This window comes from Hemicordylus capensis, chromosome 3, assembly GCF_027244095.1.
Source record: "Hemicordylus capensis ecotype Gifberg chromosome 3, rHemCap1.1.pri, whole genome shotgun sequence".
Lineage (NCBI taxonomy): Eukaryota > Metazoa > Chordata > Lepidosauria > Squamata > Cordylidae > Hemicordylus > Hemicordylus capensis.
In genome coordinates this window covers 316349063-316369656 of record NC_069659.1, presented here as the reverse complement: position 1 = coordinate 316369656, position 20594 = coordinate 316349063, and positions in this window count along the sequence as shown.

Below are 20594 nucleotides of genomic sequence, written 5' to 3'. Positions count from 1 at the left end.
CTGGTGCAAAACCCCACCGCGGATTCCCCCCTAACATTGTGAAGGCGCTGGCCACCAGGGATTTATCACCACCACATCCATGGGGAGAGAGCGAGAGGAGGGGTCAGGTGACTGAAGGCTTTCCCTCGCCTCCCCTCCGCCCTCTCCCTGCTTTGGGGTGAACTTGCGCCAGGGCCCTGCCGTCCCCTGGGGTGAGTGACTGAGCAGTCACTCCATGCCTCCCCGCTGTCCCAAGTGCATCCTGAGTTGACCTGCTTTGGGATATGTTTGAGGGGACAGGAGGAGAGTGAGAGGAAGAGGAGGAGAGGAAACAACCCGCAAATGAGGGGCAAACTGGGCAGGAAAAAAGGCAAAGCGGGACGCAGAAGAGAGCGGGAAATTTGTGCACGGGCACCACTGGAGTGTGCACGCTGTGGGGGAGTGAGTTGTAGCAGCATTGTGGTGGGGAGAGAACCAGAGATTGAGAGAGAGAGAGAGGCGAGGGGGTGAGAGAGAAATTATGCACACCAAAAACAGAGCAAGCCTGCACAAAACCTTCCAGGAGCTCCGTGAAGAATATAATAAATATATAAATTTTACTTCAGTGAGTGGGGGGCCCATTTTAAAATCTTGTCTCTGGGCCCACTCCAACCTTGCTACGCCCCTGCACAGTACTCATGGAGAGATTATTTCTGTTATTGAAATACTGTGGCTCCCCATTTGAAGTGGTCTGTACTACATCAAGGCGATTCACTTTTAAATGCACACATCATTTAAATGATATAAGCACTCAAAGATTTGGAACCCATCATCTAGATTCAGAGGGGCTAGATTGTGGCTTATATTTTCAGATGCTCAGCTCAGCTTCAATTCTTCATTCCCTGTTTACCCTAACCTCAGTTATGTTCAGCTGTGTCACAAAAAAACTGTTCCCCTGAAGCCCAGTCCATCTACTGTAAGAAACGCAGGTTTAGTTCATTGATTTTTCCAACAAAGACCAGGTTAATTAACTTAATAACAAAACAGTGTATTATCTCGGACACTCTCAGGACTTGCATATTTAACTAACATAGTGTAAGATAGTGTTATGGATAGCATTCAATTTTTTGTGGATGTTTGATCTACAGTAGACAGGGGCAGGGGATGAGGAGACAAAGAAGGATCTTTCCCAGCCCTACACAAAGATGCTAGAGAATCAACCTTGGACCTTCTACATGCAAATAAGATGCTTTCCCTTGATCTATGGCATATCTCTCTAGTTCAATGCAGCATGAGCAGCCTTTTCCTTTCATCACACTATAGGGCTATTCACACGAGAAGCCTAAGCCAGGCTATGTCAACCCAGCCTTAGGCTGCCTATGTGCACTGATGGGACTGAGCCTGATCATGACACTGGCTTTGCTGGCAACTTGACTTTTAACCCTGACCTTTAGCCAGGGTTAAGGGAGTGAGCACACCCTTAATCCTGGCACAGGGGTTGTAAGTATGTTCAGGCAGCACGCAGATTCCTGAAGGCAAGGAAAACGAATCCCAGCCTCTGTTGATCTGCGCTGCTGAACCATGCAGAAACTACCCTTCCCACTATACAGTACTGCACTTTGCCCAGCACTGATGGGGCTCCTTTAAGAGTAATTGAACCCTCCCGAGACCCCTCACCATCATTCCTAGGGCTTTCCACAGCCATCCCTGCACTGAGAAAAGTGCAGTACTATGCGGGAAATGGCTCTCACGTGACTCTTCAGGAGTCTTCAGAATTCACTAATTTCAGCTCACAGAGACATTTTGCTTCACTTAGTCACAGGAGTGTTCACTTACATTAAATATACAGGAGCTGGAACAGACACTTAATGAATTGCAGTTGATGTGTTTTTCTGGTCACAGGTTAGTAACCTCTGTGTGTTTATGTTGCATTAAGTGACATCCATTATACTAACTTTGCTCATTCCCTTCAGGATGAAATTTCAGAATAATCTGTTTCTTAACTGAAAGGCTATACAGTTCTCTCTTGAAATGTTCTCTCTTGAAATAATGCTTAGGGAGAGACAAATCCTTAAGTGCATTTAGCCTTCTGGGTCTCTTGCCATGTCCCCTGTGTGTGATGTCATATGCAAGGGGACATGGCCAGATACCCAGAAGGATCACGCAGAAGGATCGTGCTTGTTTCTATTTCCCAGCCATGCTTGTTTCTGGGTGCTTGTTTCAGTTGTGGCCATAGTGTACACACATCTGGAAAAGAATATTCTCCAATGTGTTTAATAGAATGGATAGATTAATTCTCTGAAATATTCTCTTCAATTCCCATTAATACATTGGCGAATATACTTTCCAAGTCTATAATCAAACATATTTGCTACATACATTTGAACATATACACACTTCCCTTTCTGTTTACCACCCCACACGTTCCAGTCAAGTGTATGCAGCTCCTCCTCCTCTTCTTTGGCCCAAGCTAGGACTGCAGAACCTTGGCCCTCCAACTGTTTTTGAATTACAACTCCCATCATTCCCAGCCACAGTGGCCAATAGACAGGGATGGTGGGAATTGTGAGATGCTGTGATGCTGCTGCTGGGGGTGGAGTGCGCAGAAGTAGGCACTCCAGCACCCTCCTCCACCAGCACCCTCCTCCTTATTCCAGCACCCAGCCTCCTCTCCTCCTCCTGCCTGGTTGCTTGAACCAGGAGGTCACTCCACCTGAGTAGCTCATCAGGGATGAATGCATCACCCTTCATCCTTGAGTCACATAGGCAGGACAAAACATACTCTGCTGATTGACCCAGGGTGCTGCTGTGGCCAGTGAAGTCTGGAGTTTGCCCACCATTTTTTCCAAGAAAGAGCAGGGGGCAACGCCTGGCTCAGTGTTGCTGTCTCAGCACACAAGCTGTTTGTGGCAACAAGGAACAGGTTGAGTGTCAAGACAACCTTGGAAATGAGCTTCCAGTCTGCAATGGACAGGCACTGGATAGGCTGCACACTCCCAAGCCACACTACCTTGCTAGGGAGTGAATGGCCGCCTCTTGCTCCTGCAGGCATTGCAACAAGAGAAAGGTGGACTTCCACCAGGCCTGAACATCCTGAGGGATCAGATGCTCAGGTAGGCAGATTTCACGCTGCCTCTCCCAGAGCATCCACCTAGCCTTCTCGCTCCAGTGGAAGTGGCCTACTATCTTGCAGCACTTCTTCACAAGAGCAGCCATGGCAGCAGCAGGGCCTTCAGCGGGGAGGACCTTAACAGGGCCTTAATATCCTTAAGACAAAGTGTGTCCATCACACCCAAGTGCAGAATGTGTGCCATACACCGTATGGACACGTCAGTTGACGGGCCACCCTCACCACACTGGCATCCCACTATAGCTGGTCCACAGATCTGTAGTGAAGAGTACGCTGGTGTCAGGAACTGCTGACTCCAGCAGCCCTGACAAAACCTCCCTGCATGCCCAGTACAGGGAGGGCACCACCCGTCAGCTGCTGGAGTCAGATGGTGTGCTAGGAGATCTGACTGCATCCAGTCACAATTGGCAACATCCCCTGCTTGGGCACACCAGGCAGCCTAGCACTGCCAGCAGGAGCAGGGACCCCCAGATGATGATGTTGCAGTGCCTCATCATCGCTGATGTCCCAAGACGCTTAGGGTCCTTTTCCCTGCTTACCTGTGCCCTGCGGTGGGTGCAGTCAGCATGTGTAGGGTCACCTTGGTGGAGCTCAGTGTGGCCCCAAACAATGTTTCTGTTGGTCCTGGACTCTTCTGGTGGTGGTAGTATGACTGGGTTGCTGGTCCCTGCTGTGGGTCTCCAACAACAACAACTCCCTCCACCTGGAGCTGTGAAAATCCACAAACAGCCTCATTTTGCTCCTCCTCAATGTCAGACAGGGGGTTATTGCCACCAAAGGGGATTGGGGAGGATAGAGAGAGGGATCTGGCTGAGGGATCTAGCAGCCATCAACACCTCCTTCTCCCCCCCCCTTCTACCTCACCTGCCACAGCAGATGCACAGTGGGAACAGGCAGCATCAGATAGGTGAGTCTGAGTTCAATTATCTCTAGGGGGATAGAGGTGACTTGGGGAGTAGGACCAGCATCACCCCTCCCTCTGCCTGCAACTGTGCTCCCAGCTCTGCCCTGCACCCTTGTTGAGGACATCTCTTCCCCCAAACTTGGCTCTATTTAAAATAAAGCACTCTAACAAGGGCGTCACTCTGTGAAGTGGCTTATCACCACAGTCTTCTTCTTTAGATGTCTTCAACTCGAATCTGTCCAGGAGGGAGCTCAGGCCATTAGGAATGTGCGAACAGGTTCAAATTTGAACTGGTTTAAATTCGAGCTGGTTTGGTTTGAAAGTTCAAACTTGAACCAAACAGGGCATTGAATTGGTCTGAGTTCAAACTAAACAGTCTGAGTTCGAACTTAACAGAGCCTGGTTCTATTCGAACCAGCTTGAACCAGTTCAAAGGTTTGAGCCTCCAAAACTGGGTTGAGGTGGTAGGCACCCATGAGTGCCAACTACCACTCAAACCCCAAACCAATCAGACACTCCTGCAATTTTTAATGTGGTTTTTTTTTGGGGGGGAGGATTGCATTTTCCCATACGGTACAATGGGGAATCAAACTGGCCCATTATTCCCTATGCAGAGCACCTAGGGGCACAAATCCAGCATGGTCCCCAAAGCAATCAGACACTCCTGCAATTTTAAATTATTATTTTTTGAAGATTTTTCAATTTTTTGCATTTTTCCCCATAGGGAATAATGGGGATTTGAGGATGCCCCAACTGCCCCCCGGTGGGTGTCTGGGTGCAAGGCAGGTATGGCCACAACTCCATAGCAATCAAGGACACAGACTGTTCGTTGCACTGAAACAGGCTAAAATCTTTTTTAAAGGTCATAAAAAATAAACCATGAACCACACTGGGGTTCAGCATAAAGGCCCAGCAGGCTCAGCAGCAAAGCAGGGGTCTAGCACAGCAGCAGGGAGAGGATCCAGAAGCAGGGAAAGGAGCAAGGCAAGGAAGGTAGCAATGCAGTGCAAGGCAGCCAGGCACTGCCTGGCTTTAAATACAGTTTTAAACTCCCTCCTTTTTGCTCCCCCCCCCATCATCCCTCTCCACCAGCCAATGATGGCAGAGTTTCCCTGACAACAGTTGATTCTGACAACAAGCCAACCAGAGCAAAGGAGATTGCAAGCTAATTGGAAGGCAGTGGCAGAAACCCAAGCAGCAAGGGAGAAAACTAGTAAACAAACCAGACAACATGGGGGCTGCCATAGACATTCAAACTGTTAAACTGGTTTGAACCAGTTCTAATCAAATCAGGTCCAATCCAGTTCAATCACAGAGCAGTCCTCTTTTTTAGGCTCTTCCAGTTAGCAATCGAACTGGTCGAACCAGCCCAGTTCAAACAGAACCCAATTTGATTTGAATTGGTTCAGCACACCCCTGCTTTTAAGAGTGGTGTGGAAGGATTTTTACCCCTTCCACACCATCTGACTCCTTTGCAAAAAAAAACCCTGCTGGATTTGATGCCTAACAAACAGCTGGCTGAGTTTTCCCTCTAATATAGACCTAGTTTGCCCCAGCTATTTTGAGATTCCTTTAATTGTGCTACCAAAGGCATCACCTGCCATTTCCCCCCAGAGAAGGAAATTAAGCTTTTTGTGCCTTTAAGCACCTGTGGTGAAATTTTTAAAAAAATAATATTTGCCAGAAATATATGACCTCCTTCTTGATTTCATTATGAATATTCTCTTCATTGAAGGAGAATAGATTACTGGCTCCCCACAGAATATACATAGTAATGTTAATAAATAATTGCACCAGGGAACTCCCTTTTTTTGCATTTCTAGCAGCTTTTCCGTCTAAAATAATGAGGCAAATTGGCTTCAAAGTGATAGCTTCTCACTTCCTCCATTTGCTGAAAAACAAAAAAGCATTTTCATAAACACAGGGGTCTCTTTATATCTTCATCCATCTCTTTCACTGGAAAGACAGTTTGCCTACTGTGGTCAGCATTTCATATTCAAGAGAATTCCCTGAAATAGGTATGCACAACCTGTATTAGGCCATCCCTTTTATAATGTTAGTTTTACATGACTCAAGAACCAATTAAACCCCCAAGGTTTTACTGTGATTCTCAAAGACTCATATCTGCAACCATCTAATTAAAAAATGATGATGCAGTTGGCTTCCACTATGTACTGATCAATCTAGAGGTGAATCTTATTTAAACTGTGTTCTAAATCTCACTTATGTTCTTGATGTCCTTGGAGCTGATAACGTTTTCTAGCAAAAACTAATCTCAAAAGTTTATCAAAGTTCATCTTTTTTTCTTTTGTTCAGTGCCCACAGTTAGACATGTTCAGAAAATTTAATTTTGCTTCTGTTTACCACTCAGCTTGCTTCTGTACAATTTCCATTAATGTTCTATCCCTTAATATTTGAGGCACAAAGGAGGTACAAAGGAGTAGTATTTACAATGCTTTCATGCTTTATCAGTTAGTGTTGGCTCATTCTCCCCCCCCCCACCTTTATTTGGTGATTACAGTGTGTCAGGCAACTGTGTATTGTAAGGAAAAATTAAGATATGAACATGACTGTAGTTTTATGTATACTTTTATTATTCTCTGAGCAAATGCTACTGAGGCTTCAATGAGTGGTAATAGAACCCAAGATAACATGTTACCTTAATTAATTTAAAAGCGGAAGATCTACCATGTGATTAAATATACAGTAGCTTTCCTGCTCAATGCTTACTTCAAGCCTTCTTGGCACTCAGTAGCTTTCTCATTACCATGGAGTAAACAGTTTGCTTTTGTTATTCAGAAAATGCTAGAAAAACAAGTCTACAAACATATGGTTAGCATATTCTAACTCGCTATGCTCAGAGAGAGAGAAAGATTAAAATTTTCAACCTCAGAACAACTGCAGTCACTGTTGGCTGCAACCAAGTAGAGATGTGCAAATTGGTTTGACTTGAATCTATTTGAGTTCAAATCAAGCTCAAATCAAATCACCACTAAAATGAAGGCCCTGATAGTTTGAATTGAATCAGCCCCAATTCCAGCTTGAATCAATTCAAGTGATTTGAGTTGCAGTGCCATTTTGTCTCTGTGTTTTTCCCTTGCTGAATAGTTTTCTGGTACTGGCTTCTGAGTGGCTTGAGATCTCTTTGCTTCTTGGATGGCTTGTTGTCATTTAAATAAAGTGTTGGCATAGGCAACTGTGCCCCATTGGCTGGAGGGAGGGAGCAGGGAGGGAGAGGCCATAAAGGGTTTTTCAAAATGTATTTAAGGGACTGCTTGGAGGCAGAGAGAAACAAGGTCATTTTTTGCCTCAGAGAAGGAGAGACTGCAGCACCACTGAGAGGAGAGCAGAGACTGGCAGTGGTGGTGGTCTGGGCCTGCCTGGCCCAGTGATTGGAGATCACTGTGGGCAGAGGCATAACTAGGGAAAACGGCGCCCGGGGCAAGCACTAAAATGGCGCCCCCCCGTCCTCCCAATATACTACATTATTCTTAGGTTTTTCCTCACAAGCGCCCACCACCGCCGCCAAGCCAGGCCACTGACTGGCCGCCAGGTGCCAGCAAAGCAATGGGGGGGTGCGGGCGGCGCGGAAGGGACCGCTCATGGGGAAGGGGGCGCCGATGCGCTCCCTTGACTGCTGCAGCGCTGCTGCACTGAGCAGGAAACATTTGTATTAACAAAAAATTTAAAAAAAAAATTAAAAAATTTTTTTGTCATGGCGGCGCCCCCCACGTGACCAGAAAAGATGGCGCCCGGGGCATGTGCCCCCCTGCCCCCCCTATAGTTACGCCTCTGACTGTGGGTATCTGCTGGGCTTTTCTTTCTTTCTTTCTTTCTTTCTTTCTTTCTTTCTTTCTTTCTTATCGTGATCATTTTCATTTGCAGTGCCAACTACTTTTATTTTCTTTTTCTTTCTTCTTTAAAGAGCAGCCCATGGCTTTAACTGGGTGCTGCTCTCCTCCCGTGTATGGTCCCCCCCCTCATTGCTTATAGCCAGCCCTCAGTGGCTTTAATAACTGGGGTGCTGTACTTTTAAAAGTATTATTCTGCAGCCCTAAACTGCACCTCTTTGCTGCTGCTGCTGCTGCTGCTCCTGTGTGCCTGGTGGATCCATTTTTGGTTTTTGTAGGCTGGTGTGTTCTGCCTGGTGCCCAGCCTGCCAGACTCTCTCTGTTTCCCCCAGGGCTGTAACATTAATTGAGTGGATGGGTTCAAAGAACCTGGGCCCCCCAGCTCCTGAGAGTCCTCCAGTTCCACCCCTCCCTATTTTCTTGATTATCTCCCTCACACTGAGGGGCCTCCAGAGAGAGGGGTGAACATGAGCCCCCCCTCCCCTAGCTATGCCCCTGGTCCCCCCCTTTCCATTTTTCTTTGTTTTGATTGTTTGGGTGGGTGGGTTCCCAACTTCCCACCAGCAGGCACCAACTTCCCCTCCTCCCAGCTGTTGAGTCTCCATGTCTGCTAGTCCCAGAGTGCCTCAGAGAGCAACACCTGGTAGATTCCAGGCAAAGACACTGGAATGGAAGCCCCCAGCTGAAGAAGCCAGAAGGTGAGATGATATCCACCCCCCACCGTCTTGGTCAGATTATTAGACCTTAGAGTTCTTTAAATAGAGTCTCGTTTTGGGAAGGGGAATTAGGTGGATAGTGACAAGAATGTAGGTCAGGAGGGGTAGGCTTCGGTTAGACAGGCCACAGAAATCCCCTGCCCTTTACCTTCTCTTCCCTTAGACTTGCCCCATTGTTGCTAAATCCCCTCTGACCCCCACATAAAGCCTGCTTCTTTATTTTTTAGCGGGTGTGTGTGTGAATTTTTATAGCTATTTTGTGTGCACTACTGTTCCATAGATAGTGCTGTGTGTGGCACACAGAGCATAAATAGACCACTCCTGAACTCACACCTCATTAGAGGCACTTCTTCTTCTCCTACCCTCCATCAGAGCTAGGGTTTAATTTTATTTTTTAAAAAAGATGACTGGGAGAGTGTGAGGCAGAGCCAGGAGCAGAGTGTCAGGCAGAGAGAGGGCTGATACTCCTGGTCATTGTGGGTGACAGCGAGAGGGGCCTACTCACCAAGTCAATGCCCCCACTGCTGTCGTGCCATGCAGGATCACCTATCTGAAGGATCCTGGTCCAGGAGTACAGCCACCTGTGGTGATTGGGGTAGAAGTAGAGGGGGCTCACTTGCCCATTTCTTTGGTGGGTTGGTTAGTAGGTAGCACCCATCATGATCTACCACCCAAACTACTTTGTTGTCTCTAGGGCCTACTCATGGGGAACAATTGGGTGATTCGGGTTCCACTTTGTTCCCTGTGGTTGAATCACTCAAATCACTCGGTTGGTTCGTTGAAACAGCCAGCAATGGATAGTAGGGATGTGCAAAAAATTTCGGGCACAGAACGATCTGTGCCCGAAACGAACAATTTCGGGTGATTCGGGGCCGAACCGAATCACCCCCGATGCCCCCCGAATTTTTTCGGGCACGAGCCGAATCACCCGAATTTCGGGCACAAAAAATTCGGGTGATTCGGTTCATGGTTGATTTTTGGCGATTTTTTAAAGTTTTAGTGACTTTGGGGGAGTTCGGGGGCATAGCATGGGATTTGGGCAAAAGGAGTGGGGTGGGGTGGTAGTGCCTAATGGGTGCAGGCTACCACCCCAATTTCAGGGGGATTGGGCAAAGGGCTGATTTTTGGTAAATTTCTGAAAATTTCATGTCTTTGGGGCAGATTGGGGCATATTGGGGCAGAAAGTGGGGGCTGGGGCAGAATAGTGGGGTGGGGTGGTAGTGCCTCATGGGTGCAGGCTACCACCCCAATTTCAGGGGGTTTGGACAAAGGGGTGATTTTTTGAGAATTTTTGAAGTTTTGGTGACTTTGGGGCAGTTTGGGGGCAGAAAGTGGATCTGCCCCAAAATAGTGGGGTGGGGTGGTAGTGCCTCATGGGTGGAGGCTACCACACCAATTTCAGGGGGATTGGGCATAGGGCTGATTTTTTGAGAATTTTTGAAGTTTGGGTGTCTTTGGGGCAGATTGGGGGCAGAAAGTGGATCTGCCCCAAAGGAGTGGGGTGGGCTGGTAGATAGTGCCTGATGGCTGGAGGCTACCACCCATCCCCAATTTAAGAGTGATTGGGCAGAGGGGTGAATTATGGTGAATTTATTTGTATGAGGTTTGTCTTCATAAGGTGAAGTGTGCTAAAGTGATTACTTCCTCATATTCATAGTAAGTGTGAAAAAGTGAAAGTGGGGTCATGAGAGTTGTTTAATTGAAAAATATCTCATTTGCTATGATAGAATGAGAATTCACACCTCAGAAGTTTTTTCTGAGGTGTGAATTCTCATTCTATCATAGCAAATGAGATTTTTTTCAATTAAACAACTCTCATGACCCCACTTTCACTTTTTCACACTTTCCTTTACTATGAATAATATGAGGAAGTAATCAATTTAGCACACTTCACCTTATGAAGACAAACCTCATACAAATAAATTCACCATAATTCACCCCTCTGCCCAATCACTCTTAAATTGGGGATGGGTGGTAGCCTCCAGCCATCAGGCACTATCTACCAGCCCACCCCACTCCTTTGGGGCAGATCCACTTTCTGCCCCCAATCTGCCCCAAAGACACCCAAACTTCAAAAATTCTCAAAAAATCAGCCCTCTGCCCAATCCCCCTGAAATTGGTGTGGTAGCCTCCACCCATGAGGCACTACCACCCCACCCCACTATTTTGGGGCAGATCCACTTTCTGCCCCCAAACTGCCCCAAAGTCACCAAAACTTCAAAAATTCTCAAAAAATCACCCCTTTGTCCAAACCCCCTGAAATTGGGGTGGTAGCCTGCACCCATGAGGCACTACCACCCCACCCCACTATTCTGCCCCAGCCCCCACTTTCTGCCCCAATATGCCCCAATCTGCCCCAAAGACATGAAATTTTCAGAAATTTACCAAAAATCAGCCCTTTGCCCAATCCCCCTGAAATTGGGGTGGTAGCCTGCACCCATTAGGCACTACCACCCCACCCCACTCCTTTTGCCCAAATCCCATGCTATGCCCCCGAACTGCCCCAAAGTCACTAAAACTTTAAAAATTCACAAAAAATCAGGACTTTGCCCAATCCCCCTGAAATTGGGGTGGTAGACTCTACCCATTAGGCACTACCACCCCACCCCAAAATTTTGCCCCTGGGCCCCTTTTTACCCCCCCGAATCGATTCGGATTCGGATTCGGATTAAATCCGAATCCGAACCGAATCAAGGGTGATTCGGGTGACCCAGATTCGGGCACAAAACAGAACGGGGGTGATTCGGCTCGGGTCCGAGCCGAATCACCCGAAAATCCGAATTGCACACCCCTAATGGATAGCCGTTTTGACAAATCAATCCCTGTACTTGAGATTAGATTCAAGCTCAAATCAAATCACAAAAACCAATCTATGCACTTCTCTACATCCAAGTACTTCTGTATACTAGAGCACTGCAAGCTCAAATTCGGATCCAAGTCTGGGGGGCATCAGATCAAAATTGCAGAGGAGTTTTGGTTCTACCACATGGACATGAGTTAGCTTCCATTACTTCCTGTGGAAAAGTCATGAAGGGAAACATTGCATAGGAGAGATGAAAATGCAGAAGAAGACTCTACTGCAAGGAAGAATATGCTCATGCACATTCATGAGCAGGGACAGATGCTGTGGCTGTGGAAGTGGGAAAAGGAGCCTTGGTCCCCAATCCCATAAGAACCCATCCATAGCATGTACAAGTGAAAGCAGAATGAAAGCAGTTCAAAATGTCATGAAATTGAAAGCAGTGTTATTGTATAGAACAACATTATTAATAATAACTGGAAGACCCGGCACATAGCATCTGCACTGCTAGTTTGTCGCTTTGCTTTCCTTCCCCCTGCTGCAGTCCACCTCCTCTCACATTTATTTAAATTATTTATTTTAAATTAAATAAAAAATTATTTATTAAACCAATAAATTATTTATTTATTGTTTCTCTTTGTAAACCGCCCTAAGCTATTTTTGGAAGGGCGGTATAGAAATCAAAATAAATAATAAATAATAAATAATAAATAATTTCCCTCCCTGCCCAGCGGTTGTGCTTTCCTTCCCCGCTGAGTGCAGTGTGGCTCTACGGCCCACCTAGCCAGGCTCCCCTTGGAGGTACGGCTCTTCCGCCCGCCTGCTCTCACCTTTCCTTCTCCCCCGCCAGCCCAGCAGCACTTTCCTTCTCTGCCAGGCATGGCATGGTTCTGCCGCCCGCTGCCCCCGGCCACTCACCATCTGCCCGGCAACCTTCTTGGCCAGTTTGCTCTCCTTCGGATCTCCCTTCACCTCTCGCTTGCTTCTCCCCCTGCCTCTGTCTCACTCACCGCCGCCCCCTTGCCACCTGCACCACAACCTTATAGGCCAGTGTGCATGACAAGGTAGCAGGGATGATACACTGGAACATCTGCAAAAATTACAAGCTACCTGTAGTCACAAACTGGTGGGACCATAAAATTGAAAACGTGGTAGAAAATGAAGATGCAAAAATATTATGGGACTTCCGACTACAAACAGACAAACATCTGCCATACAATACACCAGATATAACTGTAGTCGAGAAGAAAGAAAAACAAGTCAAAATAATCAACATAGCAATACCAGGGGGTCGCAGAATAGAAGAAAAAGAAATAGAAAAAATCACAAAATACAAAGATCTACAAATTGAAATTGAAAGGCTGTGGTGGAAGGAGACCAAAATCATCCCAGTGGTAATTGGCACCCTAGGTGCAATTCCAAAACACCTTGAAGAGCATCTCAACACCATAGGGGCCACAGGAATCACCATCAGCCAATTACAAAAAGCAACACTACTGGGAACAGCCTATATTCTGCGACAATATCTATAATAATAACAGCAACAGCACTGATAATAGAATTCAGTCATCCCAGGTCCTTGGGAAGGACTCGATGTCTGGATAAAACAAACCAGTCAATAACACCTGTCTGTGTAAACAACAACAATAATAAATAAATAAATAAATAAATATAGCAATAGCAATAGCACTTACATTTATATACCGCTCTATAGCCGGAGCTCTCTAAGCGGTTTACAATGATTTAGCATATTGCCCCCAACAGTCTGGGTACTCATTTTACCGACCTCGGAAGGATGGAAGGCTGAGTCAACCCTGAGCCCCTGGTCAGGATCAAACTTGTAACCTTCTGGTTTTACCGCTGTGCCACCAGGGGCTCTAAAATATACTTTTATTATATATTGTTATAATTATATAAGGACCACAGGGAGCACTCCCAAATGTATTAAATAAATAAATATAAAACAAGATGGTAGAAAAGAAGGACTGAAAAGACAATTGATTTCAGAAGTAGCCTTAGCATTTGTGCTTCATTGTCACGTAGGGATGTGCATAAAACCTGTTTGCCTGGTTCGGTTCGAATTCTAACTGGGTTCGAACAGGGGTGTGTGTGTGTTCGGTTTTGGTTTTGCTTGAACCACCCCCTGGTTCGGTTCGAATCTGAACTGGTTTTGAACTGGTTCAGACCTCAAAAAGTAGGGAGGGTTGTAGACACCCTTGGGTGCCAACTACCACCCAAACCTTGAATCATTGGACATTCCTATGATTTTCTATGAACTTTAAAAAATAGTTTCCATTGTTGCCCATAACTCTCTGTGTGGAGTACTTAGGGGCAAAAAGCTGGGTTGGGTGGTAGGCACCCATGGGTGTCCCCCACCCACAAATTCCTAAGGCAATTGGTTGCCCCTAGTATTAATGGTGAATTTTTTTGGGGGGGGGAATTCCTATTGAATATAATGAGGATTTGGGACAGCCCCGAATCCCACCTCTTTGGGGTGGCAGCACCCCAAAGTGTGTCTGGGGCCATGGCAAAAATGGCCTCTATCCCTCCTGGCATCTCCAGATTGATAGGAGTGATGGTGGGTTTTGTTTTGTTTAGGATTTTCTAAGGCATTAATTAATATCTCATAGGGATTGATGGCTTAACCTTTCACCCAGTGACACACATTCCATCAGTCCCTATGAGATATTATTTAATGTAGCCAACCCATGTGATGACGCAACTGCAAGTGGAGGGCATAATTACAGGCAGGAGGCAATTCTAACAGAGATAGGAAGTTTAAATTAACTTGGGAAGAACCACCAGTGTGTCTACATAGTGCAGCTGAGAGCTGAGTGTGATGATAGAGCAGAGCATTGAGCATTGCAACACTCACCTGCTGGTTCAGTAGTTCTCTACTAGTTCTCTTGTCCAGTGTCTTCATCTCTTCATGTGTGCAGTACATGTCTTTTGCCTTGCTTGGGGAAAGAAATGGCTCTGGTCCACCACATCTTTGCTCTAGGACACAGAGGCCCAAGGCAGGTGGTGGCACCAGTGTGAGTGTATGTGTGTTTGTGTTTGTTTGGCCAGGTGTTGTGTGTCTGTGTGTGCGCTGCTAGCTAGCTAGGAGAGGGGAGGGGAGGAAGATGTTCCAGAGGGCATTGAAGAGGGAGGAGGTCCGGCTCAGAGCAGGTCGTATGCCACATATATGCACACACGTGATGTGTGTGCTTCAGTAGGAGACCAGTTCTCATCAGCTTGCCAGACCAGGGGCAGGTGGGTGTGGAAAGGAGGATGGAAGGGTGATGAAGAGGATGGTGGAAGGGATGAGGGGAGGGATGGAGGGGGGAGGGAAAAAAACATTCAGGCACAGAAAGACAGACAGACAGACACCACACTACAGCAAGCATCCACACACAGAGACAATACTAACATCCATCTACATAGACAGAACAGAAACAGCCTACACACACACACACAAACACACACACACACACACACACCTTTCTCTCCAACTACAAGCAGCACAGACACAGACCCAATTCGCTCCCCTCCCCCCAAAGAACTCAATCAATCAATCAATCAATATGTTGTGTTGACAAGTTCTATTATTATTTGTTTTTTTCCATCAGCCAACATCAACAGTAACCATAATCAACAACATGAGAATTCATTCAGCAAGCATTAAAAAGATATTAAACACATTTTTAAAGAAAACCAACTCCTCACATGATTCCTTTGATAACATATTTTTAAAAAATCAACACTTTTTTGAGTCATCATTCGTTTTCGAGTATGATTTTCAATATGTTTGGAGGGTTGATTAACATAACATTTTTTGACATTATTATTTACATATTTACAGAACATGTGCCCGCCGCTGCCAGTGATAGTCTGGTGGTATTATTGTGGGGCTGTGCTACTTTTAGGTGTGTGTGCCGTGCCCACGCCAGGCCCCTGAATGCTGACAGGTGGAGATAAGGGCTTGTTGTGGTCAGCACTGGGTTTCTTACTTGGGCGTGGGGAGTATAAACGTTTGGCCAGTTGCAGCACCAGTAGTAGGCGCACTGCGACTTGGCTGGCACGGCTCAGCATCTATCACGTCAGCTCAGCTAGAAGTGGAAGGGGGGAGGGTAGGCATGAGCAGAGGATGAGCCAGGCAGGTGACCAACCATGGGGCAACTACTGTAATCACTCACCCAGCTCAACCTCCAGCTTGGGGTAGCCCAGCAAGGGGAGGTTGACCTTAAGAAAGACTAACTGCTCCACCGGACCAGCGTCCAACCGGGAGAGAGAGGGTGTCACCACGTCCCCGGCACGTGAAAACACCCACTCGCTCTGGACACTGGTTGGGGGGCAGGAGAGGAGGCGCACAGCAACCACCACCAGGTCCGGCCAGACTTGGCGTCGAGTCACCCAGAACTGTGCATGGTCCATCGAGCTGTCTTCCTCCACAGGCTTCTCCAAGTACTGGGCAACGCATTGCTCAGAACTGGAGGGCCTGGCAGGTCGAGCCTCCTGCACACCAGGCAAGGCGCCAAGGCACACCCGCTGAAACCACCGGGTGGATTTCGCGGCGGGAGCAAGTGCCTGCTGCATTGGCGCTGCCTGGTATGCCACGCTGCTGGACTGGGAAGGGGAAGGGGAAGCTGACGCCACCTGGCTGCCCATACTGCTGCTGGATGCGGGTCACTCGGGGGGAGACGCACCCGCACCACTGCCACCCTCCTGTTCTCTCCTGGTCCTAGAGACCTCCACCTCCCTAACTTTCTGGACCAGGAGGTCCCTCCACCCGGGCAAGTCGCTGGCACTCACGGCATTGCCCTTGATGGCCTGGTTGCAGAGACAAGCGAGGACATACTTCTCCCTGATACCCAATTCACCAACAAGCCGCTTGGGCACCCCAGACTTCAGCCTTCCAGCCAGAGCATGACCCTCTGGCATGGTCAGAGAAGTCTGGAGTTCGCCCATCAGGTTCTCCAGACCCAGAGCTGTGGGCAGCGCCTGGCTCAAGGAAGTGGTGTCAGCACACAAGCCCTTCGTGGCAAGATGGAAGGGCTCGAGTTTCCACCTTGGACATCTGCTTCCACTCTGAATTTGAGAGGTTGCAAACAGCCAAGGAGGTCCCTCACCAAGGCGCTAAGGGCTCTCTCCTGCTCCAGTAGGTGCTGGAACAGGAGGAAGGTGGAGTTCCACCACGTCTCTACATCCGTTGGGATGAGATGATGAGGATGTTGGAGATGAACTTCCAGTGCATCGACCTTTTGCACCAACTGTCCTAATGACCACTAGGGGCATTGGGAGTAGAGACAGTGAGTCAGGGTCTCCCTATTTGTCCCTACTCTATGACCCCTGAACTGACTCTGCAGCACTTCCTGTGCTGACTCACAATCTTTCCTTTCCTCCTAGAGAGCAGATGGAAACATCTCTCTCTCTCTCTCTCTCTCTCTCTCTCTCTCTCTCTCCTTAGCTATCCATTATGTAGTCCTTTAGATTAGATATAGGTCTTTCCTATCTAAGTGTATTTAACCAATACATATTTAGTGTTTAGTCATACAAGGAGCTCCATGTCTTTTCTCTAAATAGCTGCAATATCCAAACCATCCTCTGCTACCTACTCTGTAACTGAAGTGTGTGCTCATTCCTTAGTGCTCTGCTTTTTTACCTATTGTGGGTAAAAATCAACAGCCTCTAAAAGAGGAAGCTCGAGGTCAGCCTGCTTCTCACGAAGCAGGTTCCTGGACTTCTCACTGTGGTGCAAATGGCCAGCCAGCTTGCGAGCCTTCTTGACAAGCGTGGCCGTGGCAGCAACAGCAACTTGATGGGGTGGGCCTGAGAGTACGCCTTCAGCTCCTTAATGCCGAGGGCGTCCCTGACAGCCAGATGGAGCATGTGTGCCATACACCCTATGTTCACACAGCCCATGACTGTCTCGACAGCAGTGGTAATCTTGGACCCATTGTCAGTGACAATGAATCCCCGGGAGAGGTGTGGACACCCGCCAATCCACTCCTCTATCTGGCGGTCGAGTACAGCCACCACCTCCTCCATGGTGTGCCACATGTCCATGGTCGCCATGTGCAGAATGGCCCACCTGTGCCGTAGTGCAGTGGGAGACCCGCTGGAGACAGAGGCAGCACCCATGGAGGTCCCCTCTCTCTCCGGGTGCCACCAGTGGGCAGTGAGGGCCAGGAAAGCAGCATGCATCCTACTGACACCGGTCCAGAGGTCAGTTGTGAAATACATGCTGGTGCAGTGCAGGGAGGGGACCACATTCCGACTGAATTGTGGTCCTTGAGGAAATGATGTAGTTGGGATCAAGGTACTGGAGAATCCAGCGGAAGCCGGAGTTCACGACCACCTGAAATGGCTGATCATCGGTGGAAATCATCTCCCCTATGAGGCAGGCAAGGTGATGATGGTCCACACGAACAGTACGCTTACTGCCGAACACCTGTGTCCACCGCTTGACTGGCAGTGTAGCCTGCTTTTTGAATGGCTCAGGCACACTGCCCTTTTCCGCCCTAGTGGCAGGAGCACCAGGCACACTAGCACTGCCAGAGGGGCCAAGGAGAGCTGGGTGATGACGGTCCATGTGTCTCCACATGGGCGTCGTACCCAGGTGCTTGGGATCCTTGCCCCAGCTGACATGCTCCCTGCAGTGGACACAGCAGGCATGGTTCGGGGCATTTTAAGGGATCTCAAAATACAGCCAGACACCGCTGTCCTTGCTTCTGGGTTGCTGCAGTCCTGGGGGGCGGTGGCTGCCACTGCCTGCCCACTGCTGCCACCCAACCCTCTTCTGCCCTGCGTGGAAGAGCAAGGGCCCGGCTCCACTGGCAGAGGAGAGGCAGGCCTCTCCATTACCTCAGCAGACCGTTCCTCATCAAAGCCTGAGTGGTGGGACCCACCACCGCTGGACGCCGCCATGACTGACCAGGCTTCGGGGGGGGGGGCACTGAGCAGCGAAATGGTAGGGGGAAGGGCCCCAAGAGGGAGGGAGAACCTGGCTGCATCGCTGCCAGCCATAACGTCCTCCCTGCCCTCTGACTGCTCCTCCACACCAGCAGTCTCCTCCACCACCACTGGTGGTGCCCCAGCAACATCTGGTGCTGAGGGACCCGCCACAGCCCTAGTGCCTCTGCCTCTGCCTCAGCTGGCAGCAAGCTGAGGGAAGTCCAGCCTGTGCACAAACCCCTCAGCTGGGGCAAAGAATTCTGCAATGGGGAGGACTGGGGTATCCTTGCGCTTGTCCCCACATCCTCTCACTCTCTGTCTCACAACCACAGGCACAGCCCGCCCCCGGCCTCTCCCACCTCTGCCTGGCAACCTTATGTGAGGCCTGGCCTGAACACGGCACTCGTGTTGTTCAGATATAGTAAAGGTGGGAGACTGTAGGAGAACGGCCAGAAAGGGGCAAAAAAATACTTTGGGAGAAGGGGCAAAAAAGGCCAATTAATTGGGAGGCTGGAGGGAATTTTTTGGAAAAAAGCCAATTGGGGGGAAGCAAAGACTTTGAGCAGGGGGGAGGCCAATTGAGGTGAGGTGAGGGGAGCCTTTTGGTTTAGGTTGATAAAACAAATCGGGGAGAGGGTGTTAAAATTTAAATAAAGGGGGTAACCCAGGGTGGGTGGCACAGGCAGTTAGGTGGCGTAGTTGCGGGGGGGGGCAATTTTTTTAATTATGCGGAAAATGGAATGGGAGGGGTGGGAATTAGGACACAGCACCTACCGGGGAGGGATGGAGTTTGGAGAACCTGAAAATCAAACGAAACCCTTCTTTAGAGAAAAGTGTAGTTTTAGATTGCAGGGGGATGTAATTGCTAAGCCTACCTAGCCTACTTTAAAAGACCCCTTTAACAAAACCCACCCACTCCACCCAAAGCAAGCAAGCAATACATACAATAGCAATCAACAACACAGTAATAATAGCCGGGGGGGGGGGAGACCTGCGAAAAAAGAAACAACCTGCAAAATAAGAAACAATTTATTCAAGCAAACAACAACACAACAGTACATCTCAAAATATCCCTCCCCACACCCAAATGCATTGCAAAATACAGGAGTCCCTATTTAAAACCACCACCTAGGGAAGGTGACAACAAAAGGTGTACACACATGTACACGTATACACTCACCCCTCTTCTTCCGGTCCTTCTCCTGCCGCACACTGCTGCTGGTCAGATGCGCAAACCAGCCACCCCTGGGCTGGTACACAGACAGGGCGGCACAGGCAGCCGGGGTGGTCAAGGACGGTTGAGAGGGGCAGAATGAGGAGCCACTATTTGTGACTCACCCACCCCCAAGCAGTGACAAATAAAATGAAATACTTTTTTAAAAATAAAAAAACTGATAGCAGATGGTGTGGGATGCAGTTGTGGGAATGAAAGAAGGAAAGGAGACAGTAAGAGACAGAGACTAGAACAGAGACTAGAGCAGACAGAGTCAGAGAGTGAAGGAGGAGAGAGCAGGAGAGAGAGGGGGGAGGGAGGGAGGGGGGAGGGAGAGAGCGCGCGAGCGAGCAGCACAGGGGGTGATTGGGGGTAATGTAGCAGGGGAGGGGGTGTTGGGAGGAAGGAGGCAGCAGCAGCAGCAGGCCCAAGAGGGCAGAGAGAGGAGGTGAGTGGGGTAATGTAGCAGGGAGGGGGGTGTTGGGAGAAAGGGGGCAGCAGGCCCAAGGGGGCAGAGAGAGCGGGGGGTGAGTGGGGATGATGTAGTTGTAGCAGGTAGGGGGGTTTCAGGAGGAAGGGTGCAGCAGGCCCAAGGGCCACACAGAGAGAGGGGGTGAGCTGGGGAGAATCTGGATGGGAGGGAGAGATGGCAGAGCAAGAGGAGTAGGAGTGGCATGGGGGGGGCACCAGGCCCCAAGGGCCACAAAATCAATGAATCAACAACAACAAAAACCAGGAATGAATGAACAAGACAAGAGCAAAGTGCAAAAATCAATGAACAACAGAGCAAACAAACTCTTCAATTATATTAATAAGAAATTAATAAAATCAGAGAGCACACACACACAGCAGAAATTAATATTTTTAAAATAACCACAATTCTTCAAAACCAAGCTCAGGCAGGCAGCAGACAGGCACAGACTAGGAGGGAGGGGGGATGGCAGAGCAGGAGGAGGGGATGCGGGGCAGCGGGAGGGAGGGAGCGGGGAGAGAGGGGAGCGGGGCAGTGGGGGAGGGATCTGGATGAGAAGGGGGACTCTGGATGGGAGGGGGGAAGACAGGAGGAAGGGGGCAGCAGAAGCAGGC